At 34.3% G+C, this 17,184-nt stretch overlaps 1 long non-coding RNA gene across 1 annotated transcript in view; it reads left to right on the forward strand.

The window, feature by feature from the left end:
* Positions 1–16,172, forward strand: part of LOC121469891 (uncharacterized) — a 28,929-nt gene extending 12,757 nt beyond the window's left edge. The window contains exon 3 of the long non-coding RNA XR_012055654.1: positions 15,507–16,172. This is a non-coding gene — a long non-coding RNA (uncharacterized lncRNA). The remainder of the gene's footprint in view (positions 1–15,506) is intronic.
* The last annotated feature ends 1,012 nt before the right edge of the window (positions 16,173–17,184 follow it).

Raw genomic sequence — 17,184 nt, forward strand, 5'->3', positions numbered from 1 at the left:
GATCCTGCCTTTTGAAGGGCTTATTGACTAGTTTATCTCTTGTGCTCCTTTCCAGACGCTGGACTTTGTGATTCATAAAATACAGTAACAGCATAATGACAATTGAAATTTCATTCAATTGTGTATTTCATTCAATAAGAAAAAAGTAAAAGTATATGAAAAAAGTATCAAGTGGATGCTACAAAAAATATTTTATTTAAAATATCTACGATAAGAAATCAGAAATACTTCAGAAAACAGTCTATGCACTTAAAATGCTTCCTTGGGAGGGGAGAAGGAGATGCGCTGATCTCTTCTCTGTGGTGGCCAGTGACAGGACCCAAGGAGTGGCCTGAAATTGTGTCAGAGGAGGCTTAGGTTGGGAATTAGGAGAATGTGAGAATGTTCTTTGAGAGTGTTGTGCACTGGAACAACTCCCCAGAGAGGAGGTCACAGCACCAAGGCTGACAGAGCTCAAGAAGCATTTGGACAAGGCTCTCAGGCACATGGTCAACCCTTGGGGCAGTCCTGTGCAGGGCTAAGAGCTAGAATTGATGATTCCTCTGGTTTCCTTCCAACTCAGGATATTCTGTGATTCCATAAGGTTCACTGTGTGCTAACATTGGAAATTACTTGTAGTATTCCTTTTGTAACACCAGTTTTTGGAGAAATATACTCTGGGAAGACATGGTTTTCAATAAGGAATTGATGATGAATGATGTTTAATGATGGTTCATTGGCTCATTCTGCAGATTGCCTGACTCTTGAGCTGTCTAATTAGTTAATATCTTCTGGAATTTGCAGAATTTTTTTTCACTTATCCCCACACTGAATATTTTTTTTTTTTTTAACAGAACAGAACTCATTCCAGATTCTTTTCCACAGTTCAGTCTGGTAGAAAAAAAAGGGACTAATGAAACCTTTGAATCTGTAAAAAATTAGGAAGTCTTAGATCTTCATATATAGCACTGAGACACTGCTCATGAAATCCATACATTTTAAACAATGTTGAAAAATTGGGGCAGATGAAGAAAAAAAGCTGTTGACATATTCCTAAGATTAGAAAGTATCTTGCTGTGAGGAAGTGAGCACAATCCATTTACTTTATCTGAAATAAAATTGAGATGTCACTTGATTGCAACATATGAGTATATAGTGGTTAAAAAAAAAACCACCTAAATTCAGCAGGGAAAGACATAATTAGAGCTTGCTAGCTAAGCCACAGATACTTGCATCAGAAATTTGGGACCACTTTTTAACAACGATGATAATTAAGTGATGGAAACAATTACTATGGGGTTGGTAAATTTACCATCTTTAAAGTCCTCAGCATGGCTGGAAGGAGTAATAATGTAGGATATTCTTCATTTCTTCCAGCTGAAATCCTACTGGTTTGGGGAGGAGGAGGATGCTACTATCTTCCTCATACTTCTTGGAATAAATGTGCCAAAGCCAATTAAATTTTTTTTCTCAAAATTTTCCCATAATTAAACACCAATTACTGCAATTGAACAGAGAGATACATGATTGAGATCTAATGACCTGTGATATGGAGCACGAAAAACTAAATCAATGAGCTTTTGTATTTTGATATGCAAATCTGCAGACTTCATGCAGAGTTTTGAAATCTGGAGTAGAAATGTAACTCTACTGACTGTGGTCTTGGTTTTCCTCCTCATTTTGTGAGAATTGCCTGCCTTAAACAATATTGGAGTTTATGTTGTTCATAACCTGCCTGTTTCCAGGTTAGGGTTGAATTTTTTTTCCCCACATGTTGCATTTGTGAGTGGGAAGGTTGTCATAATTTTTGGTGCATAATAAGATCTTAATATAGTTTTCTGTAGTTGTTATGGAATCATAAAATAGTTTGTGTTGGAAGAGACCTTCTAAATGTCATCAAGTTGAATTCCCCTTCAATGAGTAGGGACATCACCAACTAGACTCTTAGAGAACCTAACCTTGAATGTGTCCAGAAATTGAGCATCTACCACCTCTTGGGGAAACTTGTTCTAGTGAGTTTCCAACCTCATTAAAAAAAAAAAAAAAAACCCAAAATTCTTTCTTATCCATAATCAAAATTCAGTTTAATACCGTTACCCCTTGTTCTATTGCAAGAGGCTGTGGTAAAATCTTTGTCACCATCTTCCTTGAAGGGCTCTTTTAGGTACTGAAAGGCTGTTATAAGGTCTCTCAGGAGCCTTTTGTTCACCAGGCTGAACAAGCCTGATTCTCTCTGCTTGTGTTCATTGGAATGGTGTTAATTGTCATGGCCTCTGGACTCACTCCAGCCCTTCCTGTGCTGGGCATCCCAGAGCTGGATGCAGCACTGCAGATGGGGTCTGAGCAGAGCAGAGGGGCAGAGTCCCCTCCCTGCCCTGCTGGCCACACTGCTTTGGATGCAGCCCAGGGCACCTTTGGCTTTCTGGGCTGGAGCTCACACTGCTGGGTCATGTCCAGCCTCTCATCCACCAGAAGGACACCCAGGTCCTTCTTGGCAGGGATGCTCTCAATTGATTCATCCCCCAGCCTGGGTTGATATTGGGAGTTACCTGGTTGCAGTTCTCTAACATTGCTAGTCATGTTTATATAACTTTTAGAAAATAAATGTTCCTACTATTACAGTACAGGTTTTCATCCATTTATGTGCAAAATTGCCATGGCAGCCCGTGTCAGAATTTCACAAGGCATGAAATCTGCATTTGTTCTGTGTGCAGACCTTAAGGAAATGAGATAAAGATGAGTAAACATTACACAAAAGCAGTATTATATATCTAAAATCTGCCATATCCAAGTTTCCCATGCTGTTGATTACCTATGTGATATATCAATCACTGTGTTATTCCAAAACAAAATCAATCAAACAGGGCAATTCCTAACTTGTAAAGATCAAATTAGTGTGGCATTCTAAACAGGAATGCGTGTTTTTATAACTTTCATAAACAAAGTAATAAGAATTATCATAGCTCTGCATTGTAATATCTTGCTACCTGATTTCTTGAAAAATACCTGATTTACTTATGGAAAATAAAATGCACATTCCCTCATGCCTGGTACCATGAATACAACTATAATGTACGTTAAAAATCAGGATAAATTTAAAAAAAAAATTTCATTCCATAATGACAGGAAAAGACTCATTTAAGAAATTCTTAATAGCATATTTTGAAATTAAGATTTTGAAATACTTTGTTTCAGTGAGGAGCATATGATTTATGTCACGTCATGAGATGTAGCATTTTTTTAATATAAGACATTATATAAGTGTGCTTGAAGTAGGAAAGCAAAATAAACAATGTCAAATCAGTTAAATTAATCTTCTTGACCTCCTAATATAAAATGCTTTGATGATCTTTTGAATTGAAAAGGAAATTCATGTTTATCTATTAGTTTATATGTTTTTATATTAGTTTACCTTAAATACAAAGAGATAGTAGTAATATAAATTTATATGAAATCTAGTTCTTATCACATATTTTGCACTAAAATAAAAAGAGAGACCATTAAAATGGAAAAACAGCTATGGTAATTTGGTTCTGTCAAGTAAGACACCCTGCATAGTTTTTGGAAGATTCTCATTTGTTTCCCACAGCCCTTTGGGGCATAAAATATGAAAATGGTCCATTTTGATGAGTGCTTAATTGCTTTTGCATGTATTTCTCCTCTATGAATCCATTGTGGTTTCTATTAAAGCTTCTATGTCAATAAATCATGCCAAACTGGTCTCTGTTCAGGAAGGCAGTTATGCAAATGCTAAATCCTTACTGAGGTTGTATAGCATACCAAAACTGAAAAAAAAAAAAAAAGGAATTCCCAGTGAATAAGAATAAAAATATGGATAGGAACATTTATTCAGGGAGATGTTGGCATGATTAATCACAAGAAGTTTTTTAAACTTTAGTTGGTGGATTGACAAATAAACATCAATTGTAATTTATTAAAAGTACCTTTGTAAAAAATAAAAAATCTTCAGTTCTCCAAACAATAATATCATGTTTGATAGTTGATTTGTTTTTAATATCATTCATTGAATTTTATATTTGGGAAACTGTCCCTGGAGTACTTAGTGCTACAAATAAACATAATTGTATAGATCTGGCAAAGAGCAATTTACAGTCTTTCTTCATGATGATGCACTGGGGTATAGTGTTTTTCTTTTTTGTTTGAAATATAAAACATACCCCTTATTAAGAACTTTCTCGTTAAAGATCTGCCATGTAAAATACACTCACTTAGTTGTAAAGCATGTATCTACTAAACAGTTGGGGTTTTTTCTAGATTCTTACTGGACTTGATATATGTTTTTAACTGAGAGGATTGAAAAGAATCATATTCTTTATTACTGTGTAGTATTTAATGTAATTAAATAAAAGTGTCAGTAATGAGTAAGAGATAGCTCTGTATCAATTTACAAATATCCTGGTTCCATTTTTGAAAAGAAATAGTAACAATTGTCTTTTGTTTACACCCTGAATTTTCTGTGGTTACTAATGTAGATCTGTTTTTTTTTTTTCTTTGCTTCTGTGCAAGGGTGAGCCATCAACTGGTATCAGTCTTGGAAGATCTAGAGTTCATTTCCTATCAACACAATGTAACGTATCATCAGATAGAACTTTTTTTTATAATCATCAGGTATGATTTTTCAACATGTGTGAAGCATGATGACATAATCAATAACCTGTTCTGCTTTTAAGGATAATTCCTAAATGACTTAGTGTTAGATTTCATTTCAAGTCCTGCCATAGAACAAAAGATGTGAAGAAAAAACCAAGAAATGAAGAATGCAGGTTTATAGCCACCTACTGGGAGCATTTTAATAAAGTCTTTAGGACTTTAGTCTTTAATAATGTACTTTAGGACATTAGTCAGCATTAAAATGTTCTCATCACACATATCTGATTTCTACAGGATCTGGATTCAGAAAATAAAATCTTTGAAGTCAGTTGCAAAATTCTCATTAACTATCATTAAAATATTCCCATTAGTAAGGTCAGGATGTAGGAGCCAAAACTGAAATGAGTTACTGCTGAGCATTGTGGTTATTAGAAAGTGCAACATTTGAAACTATCCTTCTCTTCAATGTGAGGATATTTTTCCATTTATATGAGTTTGCTATTCTGCTCTGTGTGTTTAGAATCCAAACTCTTGAGGACAGAAATTAGTTTAGGAATATTTTGTACAGTCTCTTAACAAAAGGGCTTGTGATTTCAGTTTGAGCATCTGGGTGCTATCAGAATGCAATGGATTCATAATAACTGCATGCAAAACAGCTAGGAGGAAAATTGCATACAGAAAGGCAATTATCTGGAATATGATAATACAGGCTGCCACCTACGCTGGCTTTTCTTCCTAATGGCTGTTGAAGAAGACTGAGCACCTTTGTTAAGCATTTCAAAGACGGAACAGTGACAGGTGCTATACAGAATTCAAGAGCTATTGTTTAAACTTAAGCAATATTGACTAAAACTCTGATTTCACCCTAGGAAGCCAGTTAATTATAGCTGAGGCTTTATTCAAAAGCTGACATGACATAGCTGACAGAATTACAGAGGAAACTGAGTTAGTCATTGACATCAATGATATAAAGTGCCCTCGTGCTTCTTACCTCATATGAGGGAATAGTTACAAATTGCTGGTATGGTTGATGATGCACAGTGGTTAATGACATATTCAGGTCATTTACTACTGAAAAAAAAGGAGATTTGGAGATTTAGATCTAATTTATATGTATTTGACAGTCTCATGGCTTTCACAGATGATGGTGCTGTCCTGTCCTGAATGGAAATAGGAAATTAAATGAAAATTGAATGCTTACATCCTTTTCTGTAAGGTGGGCCTGAAGTAATAAAGGCAGGGGGGTTTGTTTGTTGTATTTTGATAAATTTTAAAGTTGTTTTTCCTTTTTTTATGTGTTACAAATTAATATTTTTTTCTACTTTATAAAGAGGTAAAATCTAAATGCAAAGGGGTAGCTTGAATTTGGAGGAAAAAGAATTCTGGTACTCATAGAGTATATTTTATCTAACCTCCTGCCCCTCTAAGGCAAGAATATTTCGATGCTATTGTTTCAGAAAATGCAAAATAAGTCTGAAGTCTCATAGCAGGAATTCTTATATGTAAAATTAAAGGTCTTATAACCGGGAAACAGGACAGGAAAAGGATAAAGAATGCATAGGTAAAGAAACAGGTATTAAATGGGAGAAGAATACATGGCTACATTCAAAATTGATAAACTAGCTAAGCCTCACAAAATAATTAAGAACCAAAAGTTCCCGATTCTCAATAGAGAATAGATTGCTAAACTCCAAGTAGTCCTGTGACCTATATTCCCAGAACACAATTACTAGTTCAGCATAAAAACAATTGGTTCATTAAAAAAGCAAACCCCCTAAAACTCCCTGTAGTGTTGCCTTATTATTTAACCATTTTTGAGACACACAGACTTACTTTCTTGGACTTTGAACCTGCTTCTCCTATTTATAAGCATGAACACTAATACTGCATTTAATGGCATTCTGGGACAAGGGTTGGTGTTCCTTTGTTCATCATGAGGAAACTGCTTCTTTCTGCACAGATCAAGTAAATTCAAGAATTAGCAAGAAACCCACACCTAGTAATTGGGATATTCACCTGGAGAAGCAGACTAGGATTTTTCTGTTCCTATTCTGGTGAATGTTAAATAGATCAACTTAATACTTGATCTACTGGATAATTGGGAGACCGATATGTTTATATGAGAGTCTCCAGAGGGGTTTGTGTTTTAATAGAGAAAGGGCTGTTTGTAAAACTCACATAAGAGAATCAGGACCTCCTATAGGACTTTTTAATGTTTATTTTAGCAAGATATCATATGGATATGGTATTGGTCAGCTTTTGGAGTTAGAACTGTAAAGCAGATACTGGCTCAGATAGTTCCATTGTATGGAGCAGATCTACCCCCAGTCAGTTCTCAGACTATTATCCCAGTGAAAGTCAAGGAGGTCCAAGTTGAACCTTTGGTCCTGGGGTAAAAAAAATGGTTGGGAGACCCCATAACATATGGCCCTGTGCAGAAACTCCTACTGACATAAAGGTGTGGAGACAAGCAGACAATTTTGTTTACAGGCTTCTTTCCTTGGCTTCCCACAGCACTCTGCAGACTCCCTGTGCTGTTTGCATAACAGGTCTGAACAGGTGCCAGAACTTCTGGTGCATTTTACAAATTGGCAACAAGTTAAGCTCTGCTGCCATCCAGACAAATTATGCCCTAGTCCAACATGTACTTCATCAAAGGCTGTTTTTCATTATCTCATCCTCAGTGGGAGATCAATAGAAACAACAATGTTAGCAAACACTAGAGCCTAAAAGATGTCAAAAATTTTAATCATTTTTATTTTTTAATTTTATAGACCCTTAAGTACAGCATAAAATCTTGGCTACAAAATAGGTCTTATGATTCACCGATTAAATTTATTTAGGATTATATCCCTGTAGAGAGGTTAGTGTGTAGCCAGACTGTGCTACTAATTACTTACTTTGAACATTACCTCACATTCAACAGGCACATAAAACATCATGAATGTAGGCAGGAAACATCTAGTGGAACAGAATCCAAAACTGTCTCAGACTGTTTTGGAGGTTTTAGATTATGTTAAATTTATTAATATTAAGGAAAATGCTACTAATATGGACCAATGCATCAGAACTGAGATTACAAAATATATCTGAGGTTTCAGAAATATTCAATCTAATTGATAACAAGGAGGTACCCAAGCAAACATTATTAAAGTGGGCAAGAACAACCCTAACTAAGGTAAAATAATGAAAACTGGAGGCAAATGTAATAAAAGCCAGACAGTATTTATTTCCAATCTGATGTAATATCTTATTGTGAAAGTATAAAGTGATGCATTAAAATCAGAAGAAATGTGCCTTTGAAAGCAAAACTGCTTTATCAGTAAATTTATCAGTGATATAAAAATAAGTCATATCCTCCTTCTATAGCCCTTGCATTGTTTGCATGCATCTTTTAAATACAGACTTTGTAAAATATTATCTTAGTTTAATACCATTTATGGTTTTAAGACAACTTTTACTACTGGTACTGTTCACAGTTTTGCCCTATTTTGCTGTTACTCTAGTGTTTAATTTTTTTTTTTTTTTTTTGCAGTTTTCAGTCTTTGATCTCTTACACTTATTTTGTTGGTGGGTGAGGAAAGAATGGTGTGAACTGATATACAGCAGATGTGCTTAGGAAATAATGCAATTGTTCAGCTATTTCAGCAATAATTTTATTTTTCCCCCAGTGTACAGTGGTCTCTCTATTTGGCGTCAGAGCATGAGTACATTAGGCTTAAGTCGGGTGTTTACCACACACCATTCTGGGTATGTGATGTCTCTGTGAGCTGGTGTGCAGATTATTTGCACAATAAATAGAATTCACTTTGCTAAACTCCGAAAATTGTTATGCCAAATACTCTTGATATTGTCCCATTTATTTCCTCTTTTAGTAGAAAAAAAAATCAAGTAGAATTTCTTGAGGTATCAGTCTTGAAAGAAGGAGGCAAATGGCTTTTCTCTAACATCCATTACTTTAAAAGAAAAAAAGATGTCTGTTGTATTGATTCATATATATTCCTGTTCTATAAATCTGGAAGATATGTTGCAGGAAATTATTTTTTTTCTATAGAGACTTTTTAAAAAAGACTTTAATAAAAAGAAATGCTTTCATTACTTAATACCCATTAGAGATATTGGCTCTTTCCATGTTTAAGGCAGTCATTTCCTTAATGGAAACAATTAGCTTGAGCTGTTACTTTGTTATTGCACCAAAATTGAATAGTTTTAGGGGTAGAGACATTTGAGAGTCTGCTAGAGGAAACCTGGTGTGACTGTGTGAGTGCAGGGGTGTAGCTTCCACCCCAGCTCAGGTCATGCCAGAGTGGATCCTGGATGATTGGGCAGGGAGTCGTCCTTAGCAGTGTCTGTGGAGGCTCAGCATGCTTTAAACACAGGAGTTTCTGTGGTTTTGGGACTCACCCACAGTACGCTACTGATGTGTTCAGGGCGGCTGAAGTCGTGCAGAACGATGGCTTTGAGCACTGTGGTAGAACAGGCTCAAGGAATGGATTGTCTGTTTGCCCAGGGTAAGGACTGCACACATAGGTACTAAATCAGGGTCACTCCTTGAAAATGGAAGATCTTGTCTGGAGCAAAACAAGAAACACAGAATAAGTAGCTTATTCTGTATTATCAGTACCATATAAGATTGATCAAGAGTGCTTGAACTGAATAAAAAAAACCCAAACATTTGTTTTTTCAGTCATTTTTATCTATATATATATATAGATATATAGATATATATATGTATATATTCATATATACATATATATATCTATATACATATATATCTATATACATATATATATGTATATAGATATATATATGTATATATGCAGTCATCAGCATCTATACATGCTCTGTATAGATCAGAAGTGTGAGAGTAAGATGCTATAATTCCATTAAGAAAACTATTTCCTAACGTGCTAAGGCTGGCTAGGATGGGCTTAACTTTCTTTATAGCTACTTGTAAGGTGCTGTGCTTTACATTAGTGACTAAAATAGAGTTGACTCTGGAAAAAAAAAAATCTTAGCAAATCTTCTATGGAAATAACACATAAATCATCCTTGTTTTGATTATGACTGGAAGTCTCATCCTACATAAATAAATAAATATATAACTTGGTCTGTCATTGTGTGGCAAAAGCCTTGTGTTATCACTAAGAATATAATAGATTCTTTTTCAGAAAAAAAGGAAAATTGAAAATTTGCTCTCATAAGAAGTATACTTTTCTGTATGACTACTCACTTTACATCGGGAACTATCCAGGTGTAAAAAAATTCAGTTTTTGATTTATTTTCAAGAAGAGCAAATACATTGCATTAAGACAAATAATTACCCAGTCACATGGGTTGATCTTTGATAATGTATCCTTTGAGACTAATGAACAAACCTTAATATTTTGGGATTCAACAAATAAATATAAGAAAAGAAAGAAAGGAAAACTCTTGTATAGAGCACATTCAGTAATTAATGAGGCAAGTTGTGCGTCAAAGAAGCAATAATAGGTTCAAAAATTTTCAATCACCTTATCCATCTGCCAAAGCATTAAAAAAGTAAGTATTTTAACAGTTTCTGGAACCTATCCTTACCAAACATTTGTCATTCCATCTGCAATAAGATTTTTTAAGAAGTACTTTTCTTAATTAAGAAAATACTCATTTTATATTCTCACTGATGAAATGGAGAAGATAAAAGCTGTTTTGATTCTTTTATAAGAAGTTGGAAGTAATTCACTGGATAGTTTAGAAAGATAAATACAAACTGTGTAAAGACTATTGTATCTGATCAAAGCTGAAAAGATGTATATTTTCTGAACACAACCGTGTGAAATTAACTCTAACCGTCTTTTAGCTAATTATGGAAATTGACCAAATATAAGAATAAATGTTATGCAGTAAAACTGAATTACCAGTGTAAACACTAAGTATTAATCTACTAGTAAAGAATTTTCATTAATATTCATGTTCCTTATCTAAAATTTAAATACAAATTTATCACAAACCACACTTGTATTACAAATTTCCTTTAAAAAATGTGTTATGCTTAGTCTTCTGTATCTTGGAAAATGTATACAGGCCAAGCTCTTTTCTTTATGTTTTTAATTGTATTTGTTATAAGTTGTAAGTAACATATATAGCTAATGTAAGGAAAATAGTTTGAAAAGAAGGTTATACATTTTGCAGACAAAAAAAATCAGTGTAACTGAGTAGAATATACCAGTTAGGATATAGAGAAAATGGATTTTTGGCATATACAAAATAATTATTTTTTGGTGAGATCGTGATATTTAAAAGTTCTGTTGAAGAATGTGTTGGCACATTTAATTTTATTTCGAAGTTAGGCGTGATCATCCTGTGGAAAATACTAAATTTTACAGTGCTCTTCTTTTCCTGTTTTAAGAGCTTAATGAATAACACTAGATTTGACAAGTACTTTGCTTCCTTTTTTATTTTTTTCATTTTTTAAAGAAAGAAAGAACCTGAAATTCAATATGAGTAGTTAAGAAACAAATAGCAGTCTGTAAAAGTAGTGCAAAGAGGTTATTTTAAATAATATGTTTCCAGAGTATAGCTATTGAGAGTATATCAAAGGCATACTGCATTTTTCATATCAATTTACAGTTTATATTTTACAGAGTTATCATTTCCCACTGCTAATTCCTCAACAGCTTTTTTGCTTTACAACAAGAATCTTAATGCTGAGTAGCTCTTCTATTTGGAGTGCTGTGTAAGCAGTACTTTTTCTAGACTCACTTCTAATCCCATAAATCTGCATTCTGCACATTTACAGTATCCATGAGCTGTCTTTAGGTAATAGAAATGTATATAAAAAAAAATCTGTGAAACTGGATTTCAAAGCTAGGAATTGCATTTTTTCAGTGTACTTGTATTCAGTATTTATGGCTATTCCTGTAACACAATGCCAAACAACTCTCTTTTCAGTGGAATCAGAATGGAACCACTAATTTTGAAGGTGTATAAGTTTATATTCTGTTTAAACAATGAAACTAAAAAGTTGAATAAAAATTACTGTTTTTAATAATACAAAAATTTGGATTTTTTTTTTTGTGTTTTTTACTAAGCATGAATCTGTATTTTTGCTGTGAAGACTTATTAAAAAGATGCATTCATGCATAATAAAATGGAAAATTAATTTCACTTGACTGTATTATGCAGGTTATGGGACAATCCTGGTTCATACAAATGGAAATCAGGGAGAAATATGTGTTAGGAAGAATTCCAGTTCTTGATTTTACAGTTTTGGTGGTTTTAAAATCCTTAGCATGATGTTTATTACTGTGATCTGTGCCAGGAAACCATACAGAGATTTTTTTTCCAAAAGTTCTGGAGGGAAATAGTGAGTGGGTTTTGATTGGAATCCCAAGGTCAAGATAAGCATTTCTCTTTATTGCACTTTTACCCCTAAGAACAACTTAGGGGGAGCTGCAAGCATCTCATTAAACAGCTTTAATACAGCTGTTTGTGTCAGGTAGTTGATGTATAATGGATGGTATGCTTTCTGTAAATTAGTCTTTGTAGTAAGTGTTTGGAAAAAGTGTCAATAGAAATACTGGAATTGGTAATGACAATTATTCATAAATTTACACTTAGAGTTACCTTGTTCTTATTTAGGACCTTGATGATTGAACTTAAGCTTTTTAAATACTAAGCAAAATTTTTTAATAAATAGGTTATCTGAGGATTTTAAAGGATCTGTTTACAATGAACACAATTTTTAGGAAGGTGATTGATTCTCTCTGTCTGAATCAAAGCTAGAGAAGTCGCTTGGCTAGCATTTCATTTATTTTTAGAGGGAACCTCTAACGTGAACAAAGTATGGAGGAATCCACAGAGGGCTTCACTTTAGGAAGGTCTACTTTTGAATTATGTCTTGCATTAATAAACATCTTTGTCACACAATAAAAATCTTTTTCACTTAAAGAGCAGTCAGGAATTCACTGTAGTGGAGATAACTCCATCTTCAAGTCAAGACAGGCAATTTAACAATGAAAATCAGTGATGTTTTTCTTCTGATAGAAATTCTAGATCTGGAAGGTGTTGATAAAACTAGCTATAGATTTGACTAGAAAATTGCTTGAAGCACCAGAAATATGGTGCATCTGTTTCTTTTTTTTGCTATTCTTATTGCTTTTCTGAGGTGTTTGTTAGCTTAAAGCATATTTATGTTGTCTGAAATATTTTGTAACCCATACAAAAAGGATTTCATGGTGACTCGCATTTGAACCCTGCCACTAGACAGAATGAGCTTGGTATGGGCTTTTACTGAGCGAGTTCTCTCCATGAGCCTTTTGCTCTGAGATCTTTTGGAAGTCCTATTGTCTCTGCATTCTGAAATCTTAATAAAAAAGGGTTACTGGATAAAGTATATTTTTCAGTAGTGCTTGTCTCAAAGAAAATAGTTTCTATCAGCTGTTCCAAACAACATTCTTTAGATTTTTAATGATGCCAGTCACATATGTATTTTCTGCCAAAAATAAAAAAAAGAGGGAAAAGAGACTTGATAATCTGGGCACTGACGCTTTAATGAGACAATTCTCTGTAATCATGCAAATAACTATTTGGCTGACTATTTTGGATGAAGTAGCTTATTCTCCACCTGCTAAATGGTAAGCCAGAATGGCACAAAAGAGGAATTCTTCCTACTTTGTATCATCAGAGTTCAGTGGAAATACTGTGTCACTGATGCTGGCATTTTGCTTTTCTGATACTCAGTGGTCTTTTTTTCAACTAAGCTTTCAGCTCCAACAAAAGTGCCCCTCAGAACACTCACTTTTTTTCACTTAAAGATAAGCTAATACTAACATAAGACTATAAAATTACTGACTCTCTTTGATGTGTCACATAGAAGCAATTATAATTGTTCTAGTTTAATAGTCAAATTATAGAAGAGACTAAATCTCTCAGGACTGCACAATTTTTTGCTCATGAGGAATATCTTAAACCATGTTGTACATTGAATTTTCATTATAATCTGTATCATAAGGCTGGTGAAATTTTCTGGGCTCTATACATTAGCTTTCAAGAAATATCTGCAAGATTTTTTTAGTCAACACTTCCACAACAGGACATACATGGAAAGTCATTCTTCTAGTATATTTAACTTTTCCTATTTCAGAAAGTTTTTGCTAATAAAGAAAATAAATATCTGAAAATATATTTAAATAAATATGAAAATACAGAAAATAAATAGATGTTCAGTTGTAGGGGTCTTTTGCTAACACTGCTTAGCTATGATTTATGGCTTGATATAAGCTGTGCTGCATTCAGTTTTGTGTTTTGTTTCCTTTATCAAGTCTTGTTTATTAGAAATTACTAACAACTTGGAGAGCTATTCTTATCCAATCTAAAACATTTACTTAAATTATTTTACTTCATTAGCACTTCTCTCACTATCCCAGTTAGAGTACATTTGAAAGCTGTAGGCATATAGCAAATATATATTCCCAATAACTGTAGCAAAACACAGCAAGCTATCTTTCCTATTGTGCTCTAGTAACCATCCAGCTGCCCTTAGCTTCAGACTACAGCAGATCCTGATTAAAAGCCTCTGTATTTATGTTTCAAACAGTTTGCTCCATGGCAGTGTGTTCCTGTAAGACCGGTGCCGTCTCTCCCAGGGGTAGGTGTGCTGGCTGGAGTGCTGCTCTGCTGCCTTCTGTCTATTCCCTCTCTAGCTTGCTATGTAGACCAGCAGTCTGGAGAGCAGGCAACAAGCTGTGACTGCCATTTGCTGTCCTGGTGCTGCTTCTGCTCTTGAGATGATGGAACTACCGTCCAAGAAAATAGAGGTTTTTAGCCTATTCTCACTTCAGAAAGGTTAGTGCTATTTTGGTAAGGCAGCTAGGAAGCCTCTCAAGCATCCTAAGTATGTACTGCAGCTAAAAGAAACACTTAGTTTAGCCCCACTTCTGTGCCATCGTTTTTATTTTGTTGGCACAAGCTTTTGTGCAGCTGTGTTTGAAAATGAGTTAGGCCAAGAATCCTGTTAAAGTTAACACAATCAAGAAAACAAAATGAAATAGTTACTTTAATATCCAGCTGATAGATCAGGCCTGATAATACTTACAAATGCTGTGATCAGAGCCTTTCCAGAGGAGAATTATTCAGCACCATTCATCATAAGTATTTTCAAGATGAGACCTTGTTAGGATGCCAGGTCTCATATGACCTGCTTAGATCCTAAGCAGTGTTCATGAAATGAATGATAAGCCACCAGTAGATGTCAAATCTTTTAAATATTAAAGGGTATATTACATTAAAGGGTGTACTCAGCACCAGATGTAAAGAGCAGATTTTAGGAGAACTGTGAACACTGAATAACCTGTTTTTATGTTAATTAATGTACATTGTTCCTCTCTGAAATCACATTCGCAAAAGAAAAACAACCTTTTAGTACTTCAGAGGGAAAAACATTAAAAGCCTTGGAGCACTTCACAGGCTAATTGTTTGGAGCATTTCACACTGTAGTTCTACCTTTTCATTCTTTGTGAATCAGAAAATATGATTTAACAGATGTGTTTCCTTCTTCGTAATATTTTGTAACACTGAAACACAAGCCAGTCATTTGGTCATATACAAATATATCTTTTTTACAAAGAAAAGTTTTTGTATTAATTTTGGATCTAATTTTACAAGAGAATACTCCTTGTACTGTCAAGAACTCAGTCCAAAGTCAGTTAATATTCAACTCTATATAAAGCAGATATTCCATATTTACCTTATATAGAGTGTACCCAGACTAGTTTATACACATCATTCACCAAATAAATATTTCTTCAGATTTCTTAGAGTATCACCTTTCACTGTGCTGTTTGTGTTGTTCATATCACAGTGGGGTGAGTTCTCCACGCTGTGTATATTAATGAGAAAGATGGAATGAAAAAAAGACATCCTTTGGTATTTTTCAGACAGAATTTGGAGTTACCTGAAAAGACTTTAATGCCCCCATTTAGATTGGCTGCTCTGTATCATCACACGGAAGAGGTAAGATGGCCACTGCATAAAGGTTTTGGTTTACAAAGTCCTATAATGAGTTTATCATTATTTACACCTCAGCTGTCTTATATCCAGCCGGGTGTAAGCTGTAAGGGCCTGTTTCAAAGCAGAAGATTTATGTTTCTTGAATGCATATATGACGGAAGCAAAGTCTGACCATGTAGTTGGTTGAATTACTCCCTTTGTCATCTGCAGCCTTTTTCACTAACGGTGGTCTTCAAGACAGGACTTACTGTTATTTTATTCTGACTCATAGAATCACAGAATATTCTGAGTTGGAAGGGACACACAAGGATTATTGGGTCAAACTCTTAAGCTAACAGCCCATACAGGGATCAAATACACAACCTTGGCATCACTAGCACTCTGCTCTAGCCAAGTGAGCTCATCTCAGGGTTGAGCAGCTCATGAGTGATGAAAGGAATAGGGGCCAAAAAAGTCTTGATTACCCATGTTTTCTGAAGTGAGAAAATTATTCAGACATGAGCTGTGTAGTTCTGATCTCCTTGCCTGTGTTTTTAAAAAAATTGTTGATGAATTATTTTAATGATTTATATTTATCCCAACTAAACAAGTATCATATTTTGTTTTTTAAATAGCTACAAGTTCCTCTGTAAAAAAATAGTAGTATTCCCTAATCAAGAGACTTTTGTCATTCAAAATTCTCAAGCCTGAAATGTCTCTTTGTTTTTCCAAAACGCTACAATTTTTAATAGAACCTATTGGCATGGTTTTGTTATTTGCTGGACCAACATTACTGAAATTTGCTTTCAGTAAAGATTTTATTTTAGGAGATGGTAATTAATTCCCTTGCTATAATGCCTGCATTTCAGCGAAACAGAATTTCATTACTTTATTGATCATCTGGGAATGAAGATAGCAGAAAGAGTCACTATTTTTCACGACTGAAAAGCTACTGATATTGTTCAGCTGGTGATGCTGGGATGGATTACATATCATTAAATTGTATTTTTGAAACGAAAGATACAAATGCTATTTTAGATACTATCCTGAATTTCTGCCTCATTTGAGTTTTCAATGTTAATTAATGTCATCAAAGCATTCAAAAAAATGCACTTTTTTTCCTTCTTGCATCCCTTAGTTGACTATGCAAACATAGAAATTAAATAATTCTGGTTCTGAGTGCATTCAGAGTTACCTATAACGTGCTCTTGTAGAACCTGAGCATTATGGATTGAATTCCATATTATTACTCAGCTTTTTTTTTTTTTTTTTTTAAATACAGAAACTCAGCTGTGATAAAATTGTAAACTTTCATTTAATTATTTTGGTTTTCTCCTGTGACAGTTTTTTAACGCCTGAAGAGCAACTCAGGGAGGCACCTATGTAAAAATGTTTAGCTTTGACATGATAAAACTAAGGAATGAACACTGATTTATATATAAATTCTGTTTGAAATTCTCAGAAAACCATACTCCAGTAGGAAATATATTGCTAGGAAGTTTGTCATAGAATCATAGAATAGCCTGAGTTTGAAGGGACTTTAGAGACCGTCTAGTTTCAAGGGACAGCTTTTACTAGACCAGGTTGCTCACAGCTCTGTCCAACCAGGTCTTAAACACTTGCAGA

The sequence above is a fragment of the Taeniopygia guttata genome, chromosome 4 (assembly GCF_048771995.1).
Source record: "Taeniopygia guttata chromosome 4, bTaeGut7.mat, whole genome shotgun sequence".
In the NCBI taxonomy this organism is placed as follows: Eukaryota; Metazoa; Chordata; class Aves; order Passeriformes; family Estrildidae; genus Taeniopygia; species Taeniopygia guttata.